The sequence below is a fragment of the Cynocephalus volans genome, chromosome 1, assembly GCF_027409185.1.
Source record: "Cynocephalus volans isolate mCynVol1 chromosome 1, mCynVol1.pri, whole genome shotgun sequence".
Classification (NCBI taxonomy): Eukaryota; Metazoa; Chordata; class Mammalia; order Dermoptera; family Cynocephalidae; genus Cynocephalus; species Cynocephalus volans.
This window is the reverse complement of record NC_084460.1, coordinates 143,042,048-143,067,757: the sequence shown is the minus strand read 5'-3', so window position 1 is coordinate 143,067,757 and position 25,710 is coordinate 143,042,048. Positions and strand designations below refer to the sequence as shown.

The window sequence follows — 25,710 nt, the reverse complement described above, 5'->3', positions numbered from 1 at the left end:
AGGCAATATTATCCTTACAGATGAAACAACTATTGTTAGTTGCCACTTTGCAGAGGATTGGTAAGAGTTTAGGTCTAGTGCAGGTCAGCAGAGGCAGAGGTGTTGCTGGGTGTGCAGCATATGCATGTGAGGAAACTACTGGAGGCTGGGGGCCAGGCTTGGCAGCAGGAAAGAACAGAGCCAGGCTTGCAGAGGGCTGGCAATATTGCCTGTTCCTTCCAGCCAGACTGGAAAACCCATAATTCATGGGGTATTGGGTAGAATAGTCAGGAAGGTCTTGCCTCAGTAGTGGGGAGTAATTAGCCCTCGACAGACCAGTGCTGCAAATGTGCCTAATAAATTGTAAAAAAGCAATTCCCAAAAGGATCAAACTGCTTTCAAGTCATTTAACCTCATCCCAGAACAGAACTCAAGAATATTTATAGGAATAAAAAATATCCAGTGCCCGAAAAGGTAAATCCACACTGTCTGGCACCCCAAAATAGTAAAGCAGTTGTGTTTAAAATGGAAATAACACTATCCCTGAGAGTCCTGGAGGTATACTTCTGTGCACCTTTTTGTACCATTAAAAAGTCAAACAGTGAGGCCTTTAGTGTAACAGTTTGTACATAACAAGCCAGAGACTGCCAAACCATGGTCTGTGTTGATATTTATCTTGGTTTCTGAGATAGCCCTTCCTCTTTGATGTCTATTATTGTTTTTAAAAATATTTTTCCTGTGTTTGAAACCTTCAGCCTCCCCACTGGATTATGGCAAGTTGAACTCATATATTTTAAGGGGTTGGAGCTAGGAGTAGGGGGTAATAGAGATAGACAGGTGGGTGAGGTGGTACTAATTTTCTGAAGCCAGTGGATAATTCAGTATCAAAGGCCTTAGAGAGCAGTAGTGGTTAAACCAGGGAGGCCAAGATCTCTGACAGGCCTAAGGGGGCTGGCTAAGCCAAGATCCAGAACCAGAAGCTTTTTTTTTTTTTTTTTTTTTTAAAGAAAGCAGTTGATTTTTATTTTTTTATTTTTAATTTATTTATTTTTTTGTCTTTTTCGTGACCGGCACTCAGCCAGTGAGTGCACAGGCCATTACTATATAGGATCCGAACCCGCGGTGGGAGCATCGCAGCGCTCCCAAGCGCCGCACTCTCCCGAGTGCGCCACAGGCTCGGCCCCAGAACCAGAAGCTTTTGAAACCCAACAGGAACATACGGGGAGTGAAGTAAGCAAAGTCCCAATTAGCACTGTGGCCAAGGTTGAAGAGTCAGGGCTTGTTCATTACCAGAGGTTGGAGGCTGGGTCAGAGAGGGCTAAGCTGGGACTGTGTATGGGCTTGCTGCTCTGGAGGTCCATATCTGAGCTTCAGACTTTGAGCCTGGGCTGTCTGTTTTCCCTCTGAGATTCGGACAGTTTTTAATTTGTTCGCCATGTCTGTTTCTCTGATTTCCCACTGCCCGCCCCAAAGACCAGTCTGACACTCTGACTTCTGGATATCTCTAGTTAGACACTTTGCTGCCAGAACAAGCACGTTTCTTCAGATTGGCTGGTGCTAAGCACCTGGATTCTTTGCCAGTCTCCCTGTGCAGATAAGTGGCATTTCTTCATACAACTTACAAATCTTTTGGCTACTGGAAAATGATCAGTTTCGTGAAGTGTTATAGCCCAGATCTATTTGGAGGAAAGCTCCTACTTGAAGTTGATGACAAGATATCACTTCCATTATTTGACAGAAATTTTACTTTCTTTGGGAGATTGGGTTGGGATTAATGGATCAGTCTTTGGGAAAATTGGAGGTCTGTCTTTTAGAGCAGGAGGACTTAAAATCACTCTTCCACATAGAAAGGAGGTTTTTGATCAGTGGTCTTGGAACAGTTTACTTCCATTCTCAGTGGTGACTGTTATGGATGTGGTAACTACAACTGGGACGTAGGGATGTAGGATGGATGCTGGTCAGTATTCTCATGGTCACCATGTATGGTCAGAATAGTTCACTTACAGTATTTACTAATGACAACAACAACAGCAGCACTAGATAGTAGATGGAGTAAATTTATGACTTTAATTTCTTTCAAGTCAGCCTGAACGGGAGGATGTTTTGTTCTTCTCTGAATTGTCCAGTGCTAGAGCTAAATACAGGAGAGATTGAGAGGGCACAGGTGAGGGCTTGCTGTTTTCTCTCTGGTGAGCTCAGGACTGCCTTCCGTGCTCCTGTCTAGAGCTGTCAGCCTACCAGAAGACTCAATGAAGGACAAGGCTATGCTTTGTGGAGAGAAATGCTCTGAACACTCGATATAGTCTAGTTGATGTTAATTGTGATTAAGTGTTGCTGGTTTTACTTTTGGCTCTGTGTTTAATTATTTATGTTTTGTGGTGGTAACGAGTAAGAGAGGGTGGAAGAAACTGCTTCTGTGCCCTGATAAGTGGCTGCATTCTGACTGGTTTTCAGATGGGAGCTGATTTTTTTACAAGAGAAGAATTAGCTGAACAATGTGAAACCATTGAAGGCGAAGTCAAGAGCATTTTACTCTACCTCAGCTCCAGTCTCATTTCCATTTCCCCACTTTTGTCTCTTCCCTTTATTCTCATTCTATTTCCCCCAAACCCATGATTGTCCCTCTGTCAGCAACTTTCTCTAGGTCCTCATTTACTGAGAAATTGCACCGGATTCAGAAGAGGCTATGATGGTATATTTTCCCTCCTCATTTCTGTGGATCTTGTATGTGGTTGGAAATAGAATTTATATATCACTCTAGGGATCCTTTTTCAATTTCTCTGAAATTAAGAGAACTAAATTTTTTCCATAGTGTCTTGAAGAAAGTAGTTTTTGAAAAGTTAGGAATGGAAAGAGGTTGATGGAGGGGATATTTTGATCTTGAGGTATGAAATTAGTCCTTGTGGAAAACAAAGTTTGGGGCTATAATTGACAAAGCACCCACTTCTACCTTCGGAGAGCACGGGCTTACATTTTATGGAGAACAGTGTTGACTGTCATAATTAGTTAAGCCTCTGAATTTTCCTTTCAGTGTATTATCCGTCACATATTGCCAGATTTGGGGATGGAATATCATTAATGAGGAACTTGGTAAAGCCTGAAAAAATAAATATTCAGGAAAAGCCACGGGCTTGAAAGGTAGCATCTTTCCTTCGCTGTTTGGCACATCATCACTTTATTTTCCATGTTTTATTTAACAAATGCTATTTAGAAATATCCTCTTCTCTACCGTTCCCAAACCAAAGTTCAGCCCTTTGTATTCTTCCTCAGTTGTTCAAGGAGCATTTGAACATATCAACTGATATTCTTTATTTCTGTGGGCGCAATTTGAGAAGCAATTCGTGGAAGGCAATTCTGAGTCTATGGTGAAGAAAAAAGTGAGAATAAAGGTGAACAAATGTTTTCTCTGGTGTTCTAAATCCAGCTGGAGAAATGATGAGCAAGTTAGCTGACCTTAGCTGAGCCTCTTGCTCTTTCAGCAAGGGCCATGATGCTAGTGACTGAGAAAGCAGTTCTCACGTGGTGTCCTTTTAGGGAAGACTGTGGTTTAAATGGGCTCCTCTGCTGGCCTCCTCTTTAGGCTTAGCTCCACCTCCAATCCATCCACCATCACTAACCACATTTCTAGAATTAAGTTATTATTGGTTCATGAGATGAGTGAATCTTGATCGAGGAGGATGGTGGTGGTAGGAACTGCTTGTTAGTGCCACTGAGACCAGGAAGAGCATGAGGGAGAAGGCTCAGTAAGCAGTAGGAAGAGGAAAAAAGAAGCAATCCAGCCGATCTCAAAAATTTTGCTGGGAGTATGCTTGAAGACTCAGTTTTCTCTGGGTCCTATCAATTGCGTAGCTGGCTCTGGCTCTAGGCTTTCAGGTCTCTCAAGTGTTAACAAGAGTGATGGAACTGGGCCTAATTCATCACCTTCCTCCAGGTTTATGTATCCAGATGCACACTAAACAAAACAGCTGCTCATTCTCTTGTCTTATTTATTTATTTATTGTTATTATTTTACAGTCTAAGATGTTGTGGAGCAGTTGGGGGGGAGGGGGAGAGAAGAAAGGGAAGGGAAACGCGGTAGGAGGAGGAGGAAGCAGGGGCGTGGTTGAGGCCCATGGCACCCCCCTCACTCTGGCAGAAGAGCTGTGGGGTGCTTCCAGTGGCAGCTTGGTGGTCATCGCTGAGCCGGATGAGGATGTGGGGGGAGTGGGTGGCTGAGGCCCTTAGCCCCCCAGTGTCCTGGCTCTGGAGACTGGGGTGCTTACAGTGGTGGCCTGTTGGTTGTCACTGGGTTGGGTGTTGATGCCGGGGGCGTGGCTGAGGCTTTGGCCCCCAATTACCATTGCTTGGGAGCCTGAGGGGCTTCTGGTGGCAGCTTGGTGGTTTTTGCTATGCTGGATGTGGATGCTAGGGGGGCATGGCTGAGGTCCTTGGCCCTGCACCACCCTGGCTTGGGAGGCTGTGGGGCTTCTGGTCCTTCTAGGTTTTATAGGTGTTTGTTGGTGGTGGTAGACCTTTACTGGTCAATATCAGAACTTTGACTCTGATCTGTGGGTGTTTTGTGCTTTTTTTTGTTCTGTGTTGGATTATTAGCTGCCCCCACCACTTAAACTCTGCACTGGAATTAATTTGTTGTCCTTTGCTTACTTTTAAAATGGGGAAACTTCCTGTGGGAACCCAAATTTGAACCCCATGGTTGAGCTAAATTGCTGCTTTGCTGATGATTCCCTGGGGAAAGCTTTTTGTGAAAATCAGGTTTTAATTGTTGAACTTGTAAGCACTTCTGGGTCTTAGGAGGTCTGGTACACCTGGGTTGTGTGGAAACTCTGTCTGGGCCTGAGTCTTTTCAGCAAATTGAACCTCCTGAAGTTCTATGTTCCTGACAAGTGTACACTGAGTAGGCCTGTGCTGATTGGAGGGCAGATCATCGTCCATGCTGTGCCCCAGTGTTCCCCTAGTGGCTGGTCTCCCCCACCCCCTGCACTCCAAACACTTCCCATGGAGTGGGCCATGCAACAGTCCATTGTGATGACTCACCAGCCTCTGAGTGGCTCCTTTTCTCAGTTATCTGTGGCCCCTTGCTCCTATGCAGGTCAACGGGAACCCTGTCCATGGTCTTGCTGGCCTGCAGGGCCACCAAGACCCTCTTCTCCCCTGCAGCCTCCAAACAACATCATACAAAGGGCACAGCAGTGGCATTTGCCAGCTCTTGCTCCTTGTGCTCACCAGGACCAGACTTGAAGTAGTCAGGGCTTGAAACAGTTGGAGTGTCCTTTCTTTCTCTCATCATGGCTTCTCCTGCCCTCATGAACTCTGTAGGTCTCTCCTCCTCTTCCCCTGAGCTCTAGCAGCCCCAGCTTGTCAGTCATTGCTTTTTAATAGTTGTAAATTGGTTGATTGTGGGAGAGGATGATGCCGGGTACTATCTATGCCACCATTTTGATTCTGGATCCATTTTTTTGTCTCAATTAATTTAATGTTTCATCTCCTTTAATAGAAGGTTTTCAGAGGTCTCTTTTCCCCTTCCAGAACAACTTACTGATTTAGAGCCTGTAGTTAAAAGAGTGATTGAGGTCTTGGCAACATGTGGTACTACTGTCCTTTGAAAAGAAGCCATCTTCTAAGTCTTCTTGGTTCACTTTCTTGGTTCACAAGACAGCACAAATTCACATTTCATAGGTGCACGCCACACTCGCTCCTTGCTTATTTCTTAAGCAGGTACCAAGGAGTAGTCTTGTCGGCTGTGGGTCCAAATACTGAAGCCAGCACCAAAGATTGAATATTTATTCCTGAGTTTTCTTAGTTTTCGTAGGTGCAGCTCAGGGTGCACACTGGAGCATTATCTATTCTCCTTTTGTGGGTTGAAATGAATGTGAGCTCATCAGCTTGGCAGGTGAGAGAATCAAAGTCATGGATGGGCCTATTTCCTGTAGGAGCCTTCTACTTTTCCTGTGCTTACACACTGGGCACCTAAGCTGGCTGTTGAATACTTTCATAGGAATGATTAATCAGGAGGCAGACTTGGTGAAACTGAGAATAAATGAGTGTAGTTACTACACAGTTATTGGAGAAACACCTGCTCATGATAACTACTCAATAGTGCCTCCCTGATTGTAAAAGAGTGTCTTCTAGTAAGCTGGAAGCATAACCCATGGGTTGACAATCAGACTTGCCTGTCTGATGGCATTAATTACAGGGTGCTATGGGCCAGGTTTCTGTAAGTTGGGTGGAGGTGGAGGCCACTGGCTGTGAGTACAATGCCCAGGGAGATGCATGTGAGTGGGAGGAAGAAAAGAGATTTCTCTGGGGCTGTTGCAAGACTGATGCTGGTGAAATATACTTGTCTGTCTTGAGCATTAAGCAGCATCTGCCAGGATTGTTAGCTACTGGCAGCACATCTTCAGTACTCATGATCTATGGGGAACTTGGGCAAAGGTAAAAGTGTGGTAAGTTTTAGTTCTGTGTTTCTTATTATTTGCTTTTGGCATGCACACGGACATGTGTGTGTTTATGTATATATGCCTCTGTGTGTGTGTGTGTGTGTGTGTGTGGAAAACTTACTGTAAGGTGTCAAGTTTCAGCCTACTTATTATTTTATTCCAGAAAATTTTCAGCATTAACTAAGAAACAGAGGCTCCATTTTAGCTGCTTCCTATCCCTTCTGCCCCAGTTCTAAGGTCTTTGATCTACTGAGACCAAGGATGATGAATGACTCGGAAGGGAAGATTGGATTGGAACACCCAGAGGTTAGTTTACCATTTCCGAAGTAACCTTTATATGATAATGTGGAAAGAGCAAGAACTTTCAATCCATATAAACATAGCTTGAATTCTGACTCTTCTGTGTATTTATGACATTGTGCAAGTAACTTATTGTGGGTTGTAGCTAATTGAGGCAAAACTAAGGCTAGTCTAATTCTAATGATTTTGTGGAAATTTAATTTCATTTTATGTTAGATCTAGGATTGTGGTTGGATAGATAAAGTAGATGATGTAGGTATGTGTCTTAAATGCTGAATTTGACTTCACTTGATTTCTGTGGCATGTCCTGCTCTGGGACCTTTGGAAATCTGGCAGCTGAAGCACGAGGCCTGCCACCCATTCTTTCTATCCATCCTTTCCTTCCGTCCACCCATCCATCCCTCCACCCACACACCCACCCATCCTTCCATCCCTCCACCCACCAACCCACCCATCCATCCATCCCTCCACCCACCCACCCATCCATCCATCCATGTATCACTTATGTACTGAACCAATTACTATATGCCGGGCACAGTTGTAAGAGATAAGGATTAAAGAGTAAAGAAAAATAGAAAAAAAAATCCTGCATTCATGAAGCATTTATTCTGGACAGGGGAAAATGTGATGAAAAAAATAAATCAGTAAATTACGTAGTATATTTAAAGGGGATTATTATAGGGAAAATAAAGCAGGCAAATGGGATGGAGTATTCAGGCAGTTTTAAATACGGTGATGAGAGGAGGTCTCATTGAGGAAGAGCTCACGCCTGCGGTGTTCTAAACACCATTTGCATGCAGCGCCTTCTCCTTACCGACCAGCAGTGCCTGTTGCCGCCTCCTCCGTCTTGTGGATTCACTGAGCCCTCACCATTTTTGGCACCTGAAAACAATAATTGTTTTGGGGCACAGAATATGACTTTTGAGTTATCCTTTATGACTGTGTTAAGATGCTAGCAGATGCCAGACAAAAGTTAAATTGCTGGAGCCCTGTCTTGCTGCCCCTACTGAGTTCCAGACAGTGATACCTTCTGCTCTGTTATCCATGTGGCCTTATATTGGGCACCTACCTGTGGCACTTTTTTACATAACCTGCCCACCACACCCCACACACCCCACAGGGACCTCTGACTGTGCAGCTTGCTGTGATCCCTGGTGGGGCTGGGACTCTGCTTCTAGTCTTTTCCCTGCTCTGTTGGAGGAGCAAGTGGGCATCAGCTGCCAACCTAACTTCATCCCTTTGGATAACAGCAGCCTCTGCCTTCACTACTTCTTGTCCTGAGATAGTGAGGGCAGAGTGTCTCATCACCAAGAAAAGCCTCTCATTTTCCCTATCTTGGTACAGGAGGTGGGGAGCAAGGGAGAGAAAATAAGTCAGGGACGTCATGGTGTCACTGCCGCCTGGGACCTGGAAGCAGTCTTTGCAGTGTCAGGGAGGGACCCACATGAAGGAGACACCTTAGTCTTCCTTGGCCTAGGGTGGATGATGAGTAACCTTTATTTTCAAAATGTTAAAGAGCCCCTTTAGAAGCTGGAAGCAAAGTTGAGTGAGTGCAACTCTGTGAAGGCCAGAGACGCCTTTTAATTTGGGATTCAGTAGAGCTTAAATCCCTTCTGCTGCGTGCTGAGCTCTGCACTGGCGATATGGAAGGATGGGGCCCAGGAGACGCCTGCACCTCTGACCAATGTGGGGTGTGGTGGGGATTAGCTTTAGTTTGACAGAACTTATTTGAATCTCAGAGGTTGCTTTCTCCTTGGCTGGGACTGTGCGAGTGCCACGCTAGCTCCAGCACGTACACACACACTCCATGTCACCCTGTGCCAGCTGGGTCTGGCTGTTGGCTGCCCACTCAGGCTATAGGAAGAGAGTGATGCCAGCCAGAGCTACTGTGACAGGTGGGGCTGGCCCAGTGCCCAATCAGGGTGGCCGGAGCCACCTTGCCACATTTTGCTCCCGCCTCCTCCTACACTCTGGCCCAGTACAGTTTTGGGCCCCTCTGTCATGACTGTGAAGTGTATTTCTGACCATCTTAGTAGTGCAGGGAGGTGTGTTTGTTTTACATGTGTGTTTGTTGTTTCGGGGTGAGTAGGAGTTCTGCAGAAGCCGTGTATTCCTAACACCCCAAGCACCATCAGCATTATGTGCCTGCCCAGCTCCGTCCAACAGTGAGTTCAGCTCTGTGCTTAAGAAGACAAAGGCTAATGGCAGCAGAAGAGTAAATGTGGGGATAATGGGCCTAGCTTGCACTGACAGTAACAACCCATTCCCTGCACCTTCTTGCTGTTCTGTGAGGCTGTTCTAAGGACTAATTCCTCCCTGGGCCATACCCTGTTTGGGATGAGGGGTGTGGGGAGGTGCTGGGCGGTGGTTTTGGGGCTGACTCTGTTGCTCACGACTGTTTGGGAGATGCGGTGTCACTTCCTTGACTTATTTGTTTTCCATTAGTTTGCCTCTGTTGAGAGCCTGGATCTTATTCCTGTGCATTATATTTATTTATTTTTAATGGTGCGAGGCCCCAGTGTTTCATCTTCTATCTGACTTTACAGAAGCACCAACACAAATAGGCTGGCCTTGGCTGGTATTACATTTGAGAGCCCTCAATCCTGTGAGGCTGCCGTCATATCCACCCTCTATCTACTTGGCCTTGTCAAAATGAACTCCTTTTTAAAAGTCCCAACTCTCTGGTGCTGCTCATTCATCTCGTATAGTCCAACTGAATGTTTCCCAAGCATTGTCATGGTGTATGTAGACATGATACTATCTAAGTAGATGGGAGGGCTCATTCCTAGGGCAACAGGCCAGTGAAGTCTGGCTACTACAGTCTTTGGCCCCCTTTACCCTCACCTGGCTGTTTCTGGGGCTCAGGGGATGTGTTTTCCTCTGGTAGAACTCTACCCACTGGGAGTACGCAAGTGGCCCTAGCCCAAGACCTAGCACAGACCACAGTCTCATCCATAGAGTCCCATCCATAAACACCTTTGAGGGTCACCTTATATTTGTCTAGGATGTTGTAAGTTAGGAAGAACTAAGTTTTTGTGGTTGTGCCCCCTGCTTAATGCAGTCTGCCACCACCTGCCCTTCTGAGGATACAAACACTGCATGTCCCTTGTCCCCTCCAGGCCAGCATGACCAGGCTCTGTGGCCACACACTAATGCTTAGCCCTGCTTCTTCCTACCCTGCCACATCCACAGGTTCGTGATCTCCCAACTTGCGACATCTTCTGCATAGCTTAGAACATTGCTTCTTATGAAATGAGGTGTCACAGGGTGCTCTGCTGATACCATCTGCTTGTGGTGCTGTGGCCCACACCTGGAAAGCTGGTCTGAGTGGATGCAGATATTGCAAGAGTACACTTGACCCTTTTAACCCTTTGGACTGTATGGTACCAGGTAGTGCTTCTTACATTTAAACAGGGCTATGTGCGTGCTCATCAGTCAATCCATTCATTTATTTACTTGTTTGACAACCTCACTGAATAAATGCTGAGTATGGCAGATATAAATATAGAAGGCATAGTTCCTGCTTTCCAGGAACTCACAGTCCAGTGAGGGAGATCCTAGAAGTAAACAGTGATACATATGAGAAATTCCATGAAGGTGCCTTGAGAATGCAGAAAAAGGGAGACACTCACATTTGGAGAGTAAGTCAGAGGAGGTTCCCTGGCTGAGATGAGATGACTCCTGTATTGAGTTTTCTTCCTCTTCCATTTTTTTTTTTTTGAAGTGAGTTATGTAGGATGTATGTTAATTGGGTGAAGGATGGAAAGGTCCCAGGCAGTGGGAAAACTGTCCAGAGCTAGAGAGGCATGTTGGAGAGTTCGGCATATTTGGGGAGCTTCAAGTACCATCATTTTGTTTGGTCATAGCAGAGTCCTAATAGGCAGCAGCAAATGAGATAAGTATCACTCAAGGAGGGAGAGGAGACTCTTACATTAGCCTGTAATGGTCAGATCATACTTTTGGAAGGAGAGTGTCTGTGGGATTCAAAACAATATCTTACAGGAGCCCTGAATGTTCACCTGGAGGAGAGAGTGCTCTATATGGCAGTCTGGCTTGACTAGACTTGTTACGGATGGGTACTGTGAGTGCAGGAGGTATGGTGGACAGATTGCATTCTGAATCCTGCTTCTTTCACTCAAAAAAACAATGTGATCTTGAGCAAGTTACATGACATCTCCAAACCACTGTCCTCATTTATAAAGGTTCTAATAATTCCTACCTCACCAGAGTTGATGTGAGAATTAAATGACATGATTTAGAGATATGTAAAAGAATCTAACAGAGTAACTACTCAACAGATGTTAGTTTCTCTTTCCTTCCAGTCTTTTTCTCCCCCTCTTTTCCATCTTTCTTCCTTTCTGCCATTCCTTGTTCATTCATCAACTTACTCTTTATTAGGTAAGTAATATGTGTCAGACATCCTGCAAGATCTGCCAATATGGTAGCCACTAGCCATATGTGGTTATTGAATGCTTGAAATATGGCTAGTCCTGTTGCTTTGCCTCACATGGATTTGTCACCTCTTTTCCTCTGGGTGATGGAGCCACAAAAGGATTATCAAAGCCCATCTTTTTTGAGCAGTGAGGGACCCTGAAGGGGTTAATTTCCTGGAACCCTCGAGAGAGGCATTCCTTCCTTGGGAAATTATCCACAAACTGAGGTTCTTGCCCTGCATTTATTCTCCAGACCAGGAAGTTACAGGAAAAGAACATAGGTGGGGTTATGGCCAATTATAGTTTAACAGTATTGGCTGGTGACATTTAGTGAAACAAGCAAAGTGACATTCCATAATGCATTTTGCAAAAGGTTAAGTCAATCCATGAACAAAAGCTTGATCTTAACAAACATTCTCTTTCCCTACCACAATTTCCCCAGCATTTTTACATATCAATCAAGTAACTTATCTGTTCTTGAGCCTGCAACCTTGCTGTGTTACAATTCTATATCTTACAAAAGAGACTTTAGCCTGGGGAAAGTTTCCTGTCTTTTGCAAGGTTAACATTTCTATATGTGATTCCAAAAGGTTAGGCTAAACCTGAGACTACAGGGCTTTGGAGGCCCTATGAAATACATTCACTTTATAGTATACTCCACATAGTCCCCATTGAGATGTACTGTAAGTGTAAAACACACACAGGAGCTGGGGTAGTTAACACTCAGCCTTGTCCCCAGGGCATGCCTTCCTAAGTGCAGGAGACTACAGACGTTTTGAGTCTGTGGAGGCTTTTTCTATAGAAAGCCAGTCTTTGATGGGTTTCTGAGGTGGTCTTCAGTCACTGGCTGGTGAGCTCTCCTTACTTTCTGCAGAGACACTCTTATAAATGACAAAGTGTTGCTTTAAAATTCCAAGTCTGTAGTCTTATTTCCTATGACAGTTTGGAAAAGTTGATTTAGTACCAAAAAAAATGCCAACGATTTGAATGTTTTTTAATTGCTCACATGTTTAAATGGTAATATTTTGGATATATTTGGTTAAATAAAATATATTATGCTTAATTTCACTGGATACTTCTTACTTTTAAAAATGTGTCTACTGAAAATTTAAAATTACAAATATGGCTTGCATTTTATTTCTTCTGAGCATCACTGTGCTGCTGGCTGCTGGGGATTCAATGATGAAAAGGAAAACTGGCTTTAACAGTCTAGTGGGGGAAGGTAGAAAAACAACAGAAGGAAATTAAAAAATAAATTTAAAAAACAACAAATATAAAATGAGATTATAATACATATCGTGAAGACAAGTTTCTATGGAGAAGAAAATAGGAAGACCTAATTTAGGTCGGCTGGACAAAGAAGGCCTCTCTGAGGAAGAGACATTGTGCTGGGCCTTGAGGGAGGCTCTTCCTTCACAGAGTTTCCAGGCAAAAGTTGAGACAGAACATTCCAGGCAGAGGAAGTGGTCCACCAGTGGATATTTATTGAGTCTAACAAACACCAGGCCTGTAGGGAAAAACCGTGGGGCCGACACAGCCGAGAAGGGCCCCTGACTCCTAGAGCTCGTGCTGTGCTGAGGAGACGGGCAGGAGAGGCAGGTGCCTTGGTGTGCAGGGCTGGGCAAGCAGCGGCTCTGGCTGTGCCTTTCTTCCTTTCTTCCCTCCTCCTCAGGACCATCACTGACCACAGCCTTGAACATGCAGGTCCCCAGGGCCCGTCTATTCCTCCTTCATGGTGGGTAGTAAGTCACACCCCCATTTGTCCCTTTATTCCCTATTCCCACTGCCCTGTTCTGACTCAGACTCATCATCTCAGAAATGAGCGTCTATAACAGCCTTTTAAGAAGTTTCCTTGCCTCCAGCCGCTTTCTCCCCTTCGTATATTCTGTGCATGGCTGCCAAATTAATCTTCCTGAAATATCGTCTAGACCAGGTAACTTCCTTGCTCCAAAGCTTTCACTGGCACCCTGCTGATGGCAGAGGAGCAGTTTGCTGGGAGCTGCTGTACCTTTCTCACTTTTCACCCTTTTCCTTCTATGGGTAAAGACGCAGTTTGCAGAGAAGTGCGGCCTACAGCCAGCCTCTTTGGCTGAGTTCGAGGAGCCTTTGAAGCCTAACTCTAGCCATCTTTCCATCTTTCTGCTCCTACCCTGCATCGCCCTCTGGGCCAGGCATGCTGGAGTCCTCACTGTCCTTCAAACACTGAGGGACACTGTCTCTCAGGGAAGGGTGTGAGCATATTAGCAAGAGCTGAGGTTCTGGAGTCAGTCAGATTATGTTCAAATCCCAGCGCTGCCATTAAACTAGCCAGGGGAAACTTTTCCTTAAGTTATTTATTGCTTCTAAGCCTTAATTTCCTCATCTATTAATACTAGGAGGCTAACAGTAATTAGTACCCCTTGGGGTTGGGTGGATAAGATGAGATACTGTATGTTACGCATTTCATAAGTGCCTCATGCACAGTGAGTCCTTACTTAATCCATGGCCATGGTTTGAATGCATGGTAAGCTGTGTACGTGCCTCCAGAGGTCTCTGGCCCTGCTTGCTTTTGCATTCCTTGTGTCAGTTAGCAATCTCTTGTATCCAGTAACAGGCTGTGGTCTGACTTGTGCAGTGGTACCGGCCAGCAACACTAGATGTGGACACTGAATTGTGGTATTACGAGCTGGATGGGACCTCAAGAGACCATCTAGTGTAGGATCCCTGAGGTCCTCAGGCTGTCCAAAGCAGATCAAAGTGGGTTAGTCGAAATGCTCCTGTAGGCCCTTGTGGGGTGTGTTACTCTTCTTGCACAGCAGTCTCTAGTTGCCTCCCCACCACGCAGTCGTGTTATTGCTGGTTTATCACTTATTTTTGGCCACTGTTATTTAAATGTCTGTTTTGCTTTATTCTGTCAGTGAGGGACAGTGAAAAAGGCTTGAAGTTGGGGATACAGGAGATAGGGGATTGTCACACCTCAGCTCTTCTTCCTGTGTTCCTAGTCTTACTTTGTAAGGTCCTTCATAGGGCTGAATATGTCATGGACTAGAAGTGTTAAAAGTGTCACATGAATTTAAGGTGCTACTATTAGCCAGTGTTTCCTCACTTAGTTTTTTGCTGGGACTTGGTTTAAGGCTTACTGTTGGAATAAGGAGACAACTTGAGTTCTTTTCATAGGGAACATTCTTTTAGATGGTACTGCAGGTAGTCTTAAGGCAAGTTAACCGTAAAGAACTCTGTTGTTTGAAATGGAAAAAAAAAAATAAGTCATCTGCCAAAAAAAACCCTAGATTTTTTTTTTTTTTTAAATAGTCCATTAGTTTTGGATTGCAACAGATTAGTCACAGCTCAGACAAATTAAGCTGCAAAGAACAGACTCTGTTTCAGAATCTCCTATGTAATTAAGCAGGGTCTTTTCCAAAATGGGAAGCTTTAAATGAAAGAAGGCTTTAAGTTCAAGGTTGACTTTTATAATTGCAGTCACAGGCAGAAAGTGAGTTAATGTGGCTAGAATAATGTTTCTCAATTTTTTTAGACTAAGACATAAAAATCTCATATCACCTATGTCAGTATTTTAAAATAGGTGTTTAAAATACATAAATAAATTGAAAACTATGATATCTATCTATCTATCTATCTATCTATCTATCTATCTATCTATCTATCTATCTATCTATCTATCTCATATACACACACATCAGAAATCACTGAGCAAGAAACTTCACCTTCCCTTCCATTTACCTTTTTGGAAGATGTATTGTGTAGCATCTAGTCAACAAGGGAGGAATATAATCCCTGGTCCAGAGTTAGTACACAACAAAAATTTGTAAAGTAAGAATAAATTAAAGTCCATTAAAAAGTAAGGTTTTAACAACTCCTTTATGGAAACCAAAATGTATATAAATTACTCTAGTATTTGACGACAAGAAAAACAGGCAAAACATCAATTGGCGTTAAGAAGATGTCTTGTATGCTAGGCCCTCAATCTGTATTTTCAAAATCTGTTGAAAGGAACAACAAGGTTAATATTGTGCCCATCCCACTCAACTAGCTTTGTGACAGGCCTTCTTACTTTGCACCCCAAGAATTTGGTCTCTGATTCTATTTGCTCAGAACCAGTAAAGAACCAATGATTCAGTGGCTCTGGTGTCGGGATGCTGGGAATCATGAAGAGGTTGTACGAAGTACTAGAAATCATTCTTGACCAATGGTTCCAACCTTATCAAATATGAGATAGATCCATTATTAGCATTAGAAGGTTTCTAGGACTCCTCATCCATCCTGCAATTTGATTGTGGCTGTACTTCTAGTATCTCTTGATTGAGAAAAAAAGACATAACCCTTATCATTTCACATAGCCTCTTACAATGAGACCTTGGCCTAGAAATCTTCAGCTCACCTGATGAGACCACTAACATTTTAGACCAAATTTCTAATTGTATAAATGAGGCACAGGGGTGCTTCTGGTTACGAAATAGCCTGGATATAATTCAGAAAAGCTGTAAGATGTTCAAATAGAGATTTGGACCTTGCAAAATTAAAAAAATAATAATAATAGAGATTTGCAAATATTCAGAAGTCATAACCAAGTCAATTTAGAACGCTGAATATGAGACACTGTGTATTGTTTGAGAAATCTCCACCCTGAGCTGTTGCAATGTTCATTACCCCATGCAAATCCCTTCACGGGTTGCCAGAAAAAATACAGAATGCTCAGTGAAATTTGAATTTCACATGAAAAATGCATGCAATCTAATGCATACTCATGCTAAAAAATTACTTTTTTATGTGAAATTTAAATTTCACCGGGTGTTTTGTACTTTGCTGTTGTTGTTGCTAAATGTGGCCACTCTACCTTCAGATGTCCACAGTGGTACCAAGTTCTGAAGGGGAGGAACTGAAAACATGGGTAACATTCCTGCACAGCTGTCAGTAATGCACATTTACTGACATGTTTTCTGAGGATCTCTCATATATCTGTCAAAGGCTATAAGGCTGTGTTTGGCTTTCTCAGGGGGCCCTGCTCTTCATGGACGCAGCCCAACTTGGGCAGTGGCAGCCCAGGAGGCACTTACTGATTCCTCTTTATTTCCTTTGTTCATTCTCATTTACATTGAGGTTGCATCATGAACTTGTTTTTTTTTTGTGCGTGTGTGTGTGTGTGTGTGTGTGTGTGGCTGGCCAGTACAGGAATCCATATCATGAACTTGTATATCTGACCTTCTGTGAGGGGGGAACAGAATCAAAGGTGAGGATTTCTTGGGGCTGAAGTAATAACTTTAAGGGTCAAGTCAGGGGACAGGGGAGGAGACAGGAGGGAAGGAGACTTTAACTCACTCAGACCCCTCATTTTTCTGTACATGAGTCAGAACATTTTCCATGGAGCATGGCGGGCAATAAAATTCTCCACTTTTTCTTGAGTGAACTTGAATTTAAAGGAAACTAAAGATCAGATGCCTGTTGCCACTGGTCTAATTTTTTTTCATTTATTTAATTTATGTATGGGATATCCTAGCATTTTTGATTCTGCTTGTAAAATCAATGAATTTGTTCCCCAAACACACAGAATACTATGACAGAGCCTATTTTAAGGAATATATAAATATTCATTGCAATCTGTCACCATAGGGCAGACCCGTTTGAAAAAATGACTTGTAACAGGTCCTAAGGGTCAGAGAGTTTTTGCTTTATAGGAGATTGGAAAGAAAGAACTGCAAATTCAGCTCCTATTTGTTGGATGGAAATTTCTCTCCTACGCAAAACAGGGATTTTGAAGGTTCATATAAAGTTCTGTGGTGGGGAACGCTGCTGTTGCTCCCTCTTTCTGCCCACCCTCTCCCTGGCCCCACTGTAAGACCTCAAATGTTTGGTTGTTGGAGGTGGGGGGGGGATTTGGAATTGGAGGTATGAAGAAATTAAAAATGGAGCAATTAGTTGTAGGCTCTAACAATTAATAGAAAAAATAAGAACTAGAAGGCAGTAGCATATGAGTTTGAGAAATGCTGTTTTATCCCATTCATGCTTCCCTAGGGCTATTAGCTAGTCCCATACTCAGCATTACCTTGATTCATTCATCAAACATTTCTGTGTGCAAGTTTGGTGCTTGGATAAGTAAGGAGCTCCTGGCTAGTGGGAAGAGATAGAGAATAAAAGAGGTCATTCCAACGTGCAGCGGGGGGGTTGGGGGGTGGGGGTGAAGAATGCTGTGGTGAAGGAATGTGCAGGTGCTGTGGGGGTGGAGAGGGTACAGTCTAGGTCAGATTGGAAGTTCAAGATCAAGGGAGGGGTCACCTCCACAACCAGGCCTTTTGGTTTTAACCACCCCCTTGTAAGTCTTGGGGTCACAGTCTCAGACTTCTCAGGACAGCCTTGATTTCTTATGTGTTGCTCTGTCACCAGATCCTGTACAGAAAAACTGGGTCTCTGCTTCTTGGGACTTCTATCTCTTTTATCCTTCCCAACTTTTTAAATGGAAAATTTCAAGCAGATATAAAAATAGAGAAAATAGTATAATGTAACTATTACCCAGTTTCAACAACAATTACTAACTCATAGTCAATTTTGGTTTATCTGTTCTCTCATCCACTTCTGCCTCCCCCCGAATAATTTCTGAATAAGTCAGGGTTCTCCAGAGAATTGATTCTTCCTTAAGGGACCTCAGTCTTTTCTCATAAGACCTTCAACTGATTGGATGATTTTCCTTGAACTTCTCCCACCCCCAACCCTAGTATGAAGGGTAATCTGCTTTACTCAACGTCTATTATTTAAATGTTAATCACATCTAAAAAATACCTTCACAGCAACATCTAAACTGGTCTTTGACAAAAAACTAGGTTGTGATTTAGTCAAGTTGACACATAAAATTAACCATCACAATTTTGAGGGGTCCATAATAATTTAGTATGTATCTCTACAAAATATTATTTTAAAAACTTAAACATAGTACTATTATCACCACTATGAAATTAAAAATCCTGAATTATTTTTGTTTGAATTAGGATCCAAGTAAAGCCCATACGTTGCAATTATAGATATGACTTAGACTCAGAAGTTTCTTTTGATCTGTAGGTTCTCCTCTTATCTCTTTTTTTTCTTATAATTTATCTATTGCAGAAACTGTTTTTTCCTGTAGAATTTTGCATCATTTGTATTTTGCTGATTGCATCCCCACGATGTTATTTAACATGTTCCTCTGCCCCTCTATTTCCTGTAAATTGGTAAATAAATAGGTAAGTTGGATCACCCCCAGGTTAAATTTTTTCTAAAAGAATACTTTAGGCACATATTGTTGGATTGTCTCTCCTTTGGATGTTAGCAGTCTTTGATTAACATGGCCAAAATTTATTAATTCATTAGGGTTTGTAAAATTCTAAATTCTGTCATTTCTTCTTGAATTTATTAGCTGAAAAATTTCTTTAAAGAAGAATTTGCCCTTGTTAATTATTTGAGTACAGTTCTTCCTAATTCTTTATTCTAGTGTTTTCAAATTGGGGTTGATAAACTCCTGGGAGCCTGCTGACATGTTTGTGTGTGTGTGTTGGGGGGGGGGGGTCCATAAGCTTTCTATTACAATGATCTAACTGCATTTTCATTTCAATGATGATTGAGAAATATAAGCATATCTGGATCACCTCGACGAGCATTTGTGTTGGAGTTCAACCAGTGATCTCAGTGTGGGAGTTTGCATTTACATTTAGGATCATGGTGGTGGCAAGAAACACTGCTTTAATTATCAAAGGTTAATGAATAGAGCAGATGGGTTTAATATGCCAAAAAAATCTTTCAGTGAATTTTAGTTTGAAGAGAGAATTGAGTCAATTTGAGGTACACAATAATATACAAGGAGTCTTCAAAAAGTTTGTGGAAAGATTCATATTATCTTTTAATTACATTTTCCACAAACTTTTTGAAGTTCCTGCATACATATTCTGAACCAAAAAGAATATACCCTGTAGCTGTCAGTGCCATAGTCATGCTGTGAAAGGTGATTTGATTTTAGCAAAAATCATCTTTTGTTATATTTAATTTGCATTAGTTTATCTGATTTTTGTTAGGTTTGTAGTTTTGCTTGTATTTAATTTGTAAATTTGTTTCATTTTTATAGCTATCCAAGTAAATATTTTTACTACTTAGGAAAGTTTATAATAGAAGCAATTTAAGTCTACATATTGGCTCTGAAAGATTTTCTTGTTTCCTTTTTTAAAAGGTCTGTATGTAAGTCTGAGAAATGCTACTTTATCCCATTCTTGCTTTCATAGGGCTATAAGCTAGTCCCACATTCAGCATAATTTGTCTTGTTAAGTAGTGACCCCGGCTTAAGGTATTTGGAATCTAGTTGTGTGGGCCTAGAGACCAACACTCAGAGAAAAAGAGCTGTATTCAGGAAAGGGTGTTTCAGGGCCTCCTGCCCTCTTTGACTTTATCTCAAACCACAAAATGGAATTAGTTGCCTCCTTTTGTATCTTTCATTGGTAAAATCTGGTAAATGGAGAATTTTATGCAACACTCACACATTACCAAAATAACTATTTGGAAAGATAAGAAGCAAAACAAAAACCGTCTATAGAAGGCTCCTCCAACCTCAATCTGCTTGCAGTTACCTGGGGAATCTTTCAAAATGCAGATTCTGAGAATCTGAATTTTTAACCCTCCCAGGTGGTACTGCTGGCCCATATACCATACAGGGAGCCTGAGTCTAAACAACCGACTGTTTTGTCTTTATGCCACAATTATTTTGCTTGATTTTTCCTTGGATAATGCATAGAAAGTTCTTAGTACAGTGTTTGATACAGAGGCAGCATTCAAAGAATGTTTGTTGTTCTTGTTATGGTGGTTACTATTCAGTTTTGAGGCATGGAGAAGGGTGGAAATGATGGGAAAAAGGATGGGGTTTGGAGATGGTTAGGTCTGAGTTGGGATCCCAGTTTTGCCATTTACAAGCTAGTTGACCTGGGGAAGTTTTTTAGCCTTTCTAAATCTCTGTCCTGTCAAGTGTACAATGGTGAGAAAAATACTACCTTATGGAATTTGAGAGGACTCTATATGGCTCCAAAGAGGTGAGTGCTTGATAAATGTCATTTTTCTTCCTTTGTCCCTTTTGGACATAGACTTGGGGTGAATCTTGGTTCTGTCACAACACTATGATGAGTGACATTGTAATCCCTGTGAAATGCAGCTCTTTACAATTATCTTTATAATGGGCGTAATAATTATGAGGATTAAATTAATTGGTGCATGTAAAATGTTGACACATGGTAGAAACCTGATCATTATCTCTCTCACCTCCCTTCTTTCACTTAGTTATGCCATTGAGGAGGCCAACCAAGCTTAGATATGGGGCATGAGGGAAAGGTCCCGTGGTTTCAACTCTAGTTGACTAAATCATCTGGAGAGCCCACAAAGAAAAAAAAGATTCCTAGGCGTCACCCCCAGAGATTTTGATTTAATAGGTCTGGGGTGGAGATCAGACACCGAGTATTTTTTATGGCTCCCCACATGTTTCGAATAGGCAGCTGGTCTGAAAAATCACTGCTCTTGTAGACAGCTAAGGCTTGATCACTATCAGATGGCTCTCAGCATTCATCACGTTCGCACAGCACAGCACACCACACCTTTTCCACCCCCAGCCCCAGCCTTCCTGATCGTTTTGTCCTACTCACTCGTCTACTTACACACTCCCGCCTGAGGAGACCTGCAGCTCTGCTCCTGATGCTACCAGTTTCCTTGGCATCCTGGGGTGAGCACTTCTGGAACCTTTCACAACCAGGTGGGGCAGGGAGGCTGTGCTTAGAGCACCTCCCCAACCCACACTTTGCACCCTAGACACAGAAATAACCTTGGGTTCCTGCCTGAGGAGGAGCAAGATACCCCTCTGGAGAGCACTGGGGCATTTGAAGCAAAAACGACTTATCACAGTAGGCAGTGCCTGCTATGTGGCAAGAACTTGTATTATGTCTGCTTATCCTCAGCTTTATAAGGTACTTTTATTAATATCATCATTCCTATTTTATAGGAGACCCTGAGGCAAAGTTAAATTATGTACCCCAGGTAGACAGTGCATGGTTGTGGAGCTGGCCTTTGCATGTGAGTGGTCTGACTCCAGTGTCTGGGCTCTTAACGGTTCCCTAGGGATATTTATTAATATCTGGAGATATTTTTGGTTGTCACAACCGGGGAGAAGACACTGCCAGCATCTGGTAGGTAGAGGGCAGGGCTGCTACCAAACATCCTACAATGCATTGGACAGCCCCCACCAACCCTACCTCCAACAAAGAATTTTCTGGTCTGAAATGGCAATAGTGCTGCTGTTGAGAAATTCTGTCCTAAACCAGTGTTTCTCAAACTTGAACATGCATATGAATCACCTGGGGATCTGGTTAAAATGAGGATTCTGATTCGGTAGGTCTAGGGTGGGACATGAGATTCTGCATTGCCAACAAGCTCCCATTTGATGCAGATACTGCTGGAATGAGGACCATACTTTAAGAATCAATGTCTTAGGGAATTCCTGTTTGTTGTCTGTTTTCTTGCTCTAAAATATAAGCTTCATTAGAGCAGGACCTTGTTTGTCTCATGTCCTCAATGGCTAAAATTATACCTCACACATTGCAGTTGATTAATAAATATTTGTCAAAAGCATGGATGGGTAGATGAAGGAATGAAAGAATGAATGAGTAAGCATGCAAGCAAGAGCACTAGTTATTCCCACGCAGGTCTCTGAAGGAACTTAGAGGCACTGTTCCAAAGAAAACTGAATTTTCTCTCAACAAAGCCAGAAATTCTCATGGCGGCCTTCTTCAGGTTAAAAATGACCTCCTTTCTCTGATGTCTCACACTGTCCTTTCTGACACAGGATGAGGGTCCAGTGGTTAGTTATTCTGGCTGATTGCCAAGGCTAGATGTGAGTTAGACAGGTAATAGTGGGAAAAAACCAGAGGCCCAAACCCCGGCCTCACACCTGAGCTTGTCCCAAGGGAAAAGGACCTAGATCAAATCACATTTATATGTGTGTTGGTGGTGGAGGAGAAGGAGGAAGTAGGGAACCAGAGTGTTTTTTTAAAGTGAAATCAGGTTAGAATGAATTTCATGGGGTGGCCTCATGGGGAAAAGACATCCTCTAGTGGGCAACAGGAAACTGAGGCATGGGGAGAATGCTTGTGTAGTTTGCATTGGCTGTGAGCTTTGGGAATTCAGAGATTGATTAGCCCTAGTTGGCAGGTCATTTTCTTCTTATTCTTGGCTTTCATCTTATTCTTATTTTTATTTTTATTCTTATTCTTTCTTCCTATTCTTGGCTTTCTGGGCTTCCATTTATTACCTGCTGTGTTCTACCTTTCCACACACACAGAATTCCAAACAAAATCAAAATTTGGAATGTGATCGAGGAATGTCTTTCCTTCCTAAGGTGGTCTCCATTTTCTTGAAGGGAATTTGCTTACAACCCCAATCCTTTCTGCTACCCTCCTGAGAACTGATTGTGGTAGGCAGCAGAGAGAAAGGGAAGGAAAGAGTGGATGGCAGCAGGATGGGTAGAGAAGAGGCAAGGAAGGCAAGGCCATGAGAACAGGTGTTCTCTGTAGATAGGCCAAGGATAGCCAAAGGCTCACCCAGGTGTCATTGTCAAAAGAGCTCTTGACAATAACAACTCCCGCATTAGAAGCTGTGATGCAAGTGAATGTGTCAACATTCATGTGTGGCCACTGCATTTTGGTGGTACATTGTTTTGTAAGATCGTCTGGGCCCTTGGGTGCCTGTGACCCTGCTGTGAACCAGGAGTGAAGTAGCTTTCTTTTCTGGGTTGGGAGTGGATAGCGTAATGCTGGGTTTGGGAGTCATTTCTTTGTGAAAGTAGTTTAATAAGACTGAAGAATATTCTTCATCTTTACTGGGACCTATAATGGATCAGATTGGCAATAAGGCAAGGTTAACAAAGAGTGAGATTTACATGTCAGCAGCATGGCTTATTGAAGCACTTGGAGGAATCCCCCTTTCTGGATGTCATTAGAATGGTTTAGCGGCTCTGATGCATATCTCTGTTACATTCCTTCTTTGCTGAAAAACGTTCATTGGTTCTTATTGTTCACAGAATAAAGTTTAAACTTCTTAACCCAGCATTCAAAGTCCTCTATTATCTGACTCTAAACCACCTTTCCAGGTCCTCTTTTTTTCTCTTTGAGAGAAATTTTTCAAAAAGCAAATGCCAACTGAGAATAGAGGGAAACTTTCTCAACTTGATGCAGAATATCTACACAAAACCTATAGCTAACATCATACTTAATGGTGAGAAACTAGATGCTTTCCCCTTAAGACCGGGAACAAGGCAAGGATGTCCCCTGTTATCAGTCCTATTCAGTATCATACTGGAAGTCTTAGCTAATGCAGTAAGACAAGAAAAGGAAATAAAAAGTATACAGACTGGAGAGGAGAAATAAAACTATCTTTGTTTGCAGATGACAAAATTGTCTATGTAGAAAATTCCAAGGAACTAACAACAACAAAAACCTCCTGGAACTAATAAGTGATTATAGCAAGATTAATACATAAAAATCAAATTCTTTTCCATATACCAGCAATGAACAATTGGAAGTTGAAATTAAAAACACAATGCCATTTACATTAACACACACATACACACACACACAAGTATAAATTTAACAAAATAGGACCTCTGATGGAAGAAATAAAAGATCTAAATAAATGGAGAGATATTCCATGTTAGTAGATAGGAAGAATCAATATTGTTAAGATGTCAATTCTTCCAAACTTGATCTACAGATTCAATGTAATCCAGTCAAAATTCCAGCAATTTACTTACTGGATATTGACAAACTGATTCTAAGTTTATATGGAGAGGCAAAAGAACTACAATAGCCAATACAGTGTTGAAGGAGAAGGACAGAACCAGAGTATTGACATTACTCGATATCAAAACTTAGTTTAAAGCTGCAATAATTAAGACAGTGTCATATTGGTATAAGAACAGACAAATAGATCAATGGAACAGAATAGACCCACACAAATATAGTCAGCTAATCCTTGGCAAAGGGGCAAAGGCAATTCAGTAGCAAAAGGATAATCTTTTCAACAGATGGAGCTAGAACAACTGTACACCCACTGTATTAGTCAGGATTCTCCAGAGAAACAGAATCAATAGGGTTCTCTTTATTATGGGACTGGCTCACACAATTATGGAGGCCAAAGAGTGCCATGATATTCTGTCTGTCTACAAGCTGGAGAACAAGGAAAGCTGGTGATGTAATTCTGTCCAAGTCTGGAGGTCTGAGAATGGATGGGCCCACTGATGTTAAGTCCCAGAGTCTAAAGGCTTGAGAACTAGGAACTCTGGTGTTTGAGGGCAAGAGAAGATGGGTGTTCCTGCTTAAGAAGAGAGAGCAAATTTGCCCTTCCTACACTTTTTCATTCTGCTTGGGCCTTCAACAAATTGAATGATGCCCACCTATCTGATTTTCTTTAGTTAGTTTACTGATTCAAATGCTAATCTCTTCTGGAAACACCTTCATAGATACACCCAGAAATAATGTTTTACCAGCTATCTGGGCATGCCCTAGCCCAATCAAGTTGACACATAAAATTAACCATCACACCCACATGCAAAAAAAAAAAAAAAATCTAGATATAGGTCTTACACCTTTCATAAAAATTAACTCAAAATGAATCATAGACCTAAATGTAAAATGCAAAACTATAAAACTTCTGGAAGGTAACAGAAGAAAATCTAGGTGACCTTGGGAGTGGCAATGAGTTTTAAATACAATGTCAGGAGCACAATCCATGAAAGAAAAACATGTATGTTAATCTCCATTAAAATTAAAAACTTCTGCTCTGTGAAAGACACTGTTAAGAGAATAAAAAGGACAAACCACAGACTGGGGAAAATATTTGCAAAACATAAGTCTGATAAAGGACTTGTACCTAAAATATATAAAGAACTCTTAGAACTCAACAGTAAGAAAACAACCCAAGTAAATAGTGAGCAAAACACCTGAACAGACACCTCACCAAAGAAGGTATGCACATGGTAAATCAGCATATAAAAAGATGCTCAACACCACATGTCATTGGGGAACTGCAAGTTAAAACAACAATGAGATACCAGTATACACCTATTAGAAATGCTAAAATCCAAATACTGACAACACAAAATGCTGGTGAGGATGTGGAGCAACAAGAACTCTCATTCATTATTATTGAGAATGCAAAACTGTACGGCTAGTTTGAAAGAAAGTTTGCCAGTTTCTTATAAAGCTAAACATAGAATTACCATTTGAGCCAGGATCGTGCTCCTAGATATTTACTCAAATGAGTTGAAAACTTACGTTCGCACAAAAACTTGCAGCTTTATTCACAATTCTCAAAACTTTGAAAGCAACCAAGATGTCCTTCAATAGGAGAATGAATTAAAAAAACCTTGGTATATCCATACAATGAAATATTATTCAGTGATAAAAATAAATGAGCTCTTAAGTCACATAAAGACATGGAGGAAACTTAAATGCATATTGCTAAGTGAAAGGAGCTAGTCTGAAAGGGATACATACTGTATGATTCCAGCCATGTGACAT

The 25,710-nt window shown here is 42.1% G+C and overlaps 1 protein-coding gene across 2 annotated transcripts in view; it reads left to right on the top strand.

Moving 5' to 3' along the window:
- Window positions 1-25,710, top strand: part of TMEM45A (transmembrane protein 45A) — a 68,400-nt gene that overhangs the window by 11,548 nt on the left and 31,142 nt on the right. The window contains exon 1 of one of the 2 annotated variants that reach the window (XM_063115371.1): window positions 6,685-6,722. The exons of the other annotated variant lie outside the window; for it this stretch is intronic. The gene's annotated coding sequence lies outside the window, so the exon portion shown is untranslated. Of the gene's footprint in view, window positions 1-6,684; window positions 6,723-25,710 lie in introns of those variants that run through there. 2 annotated transcript variants of the gene reach the window in all.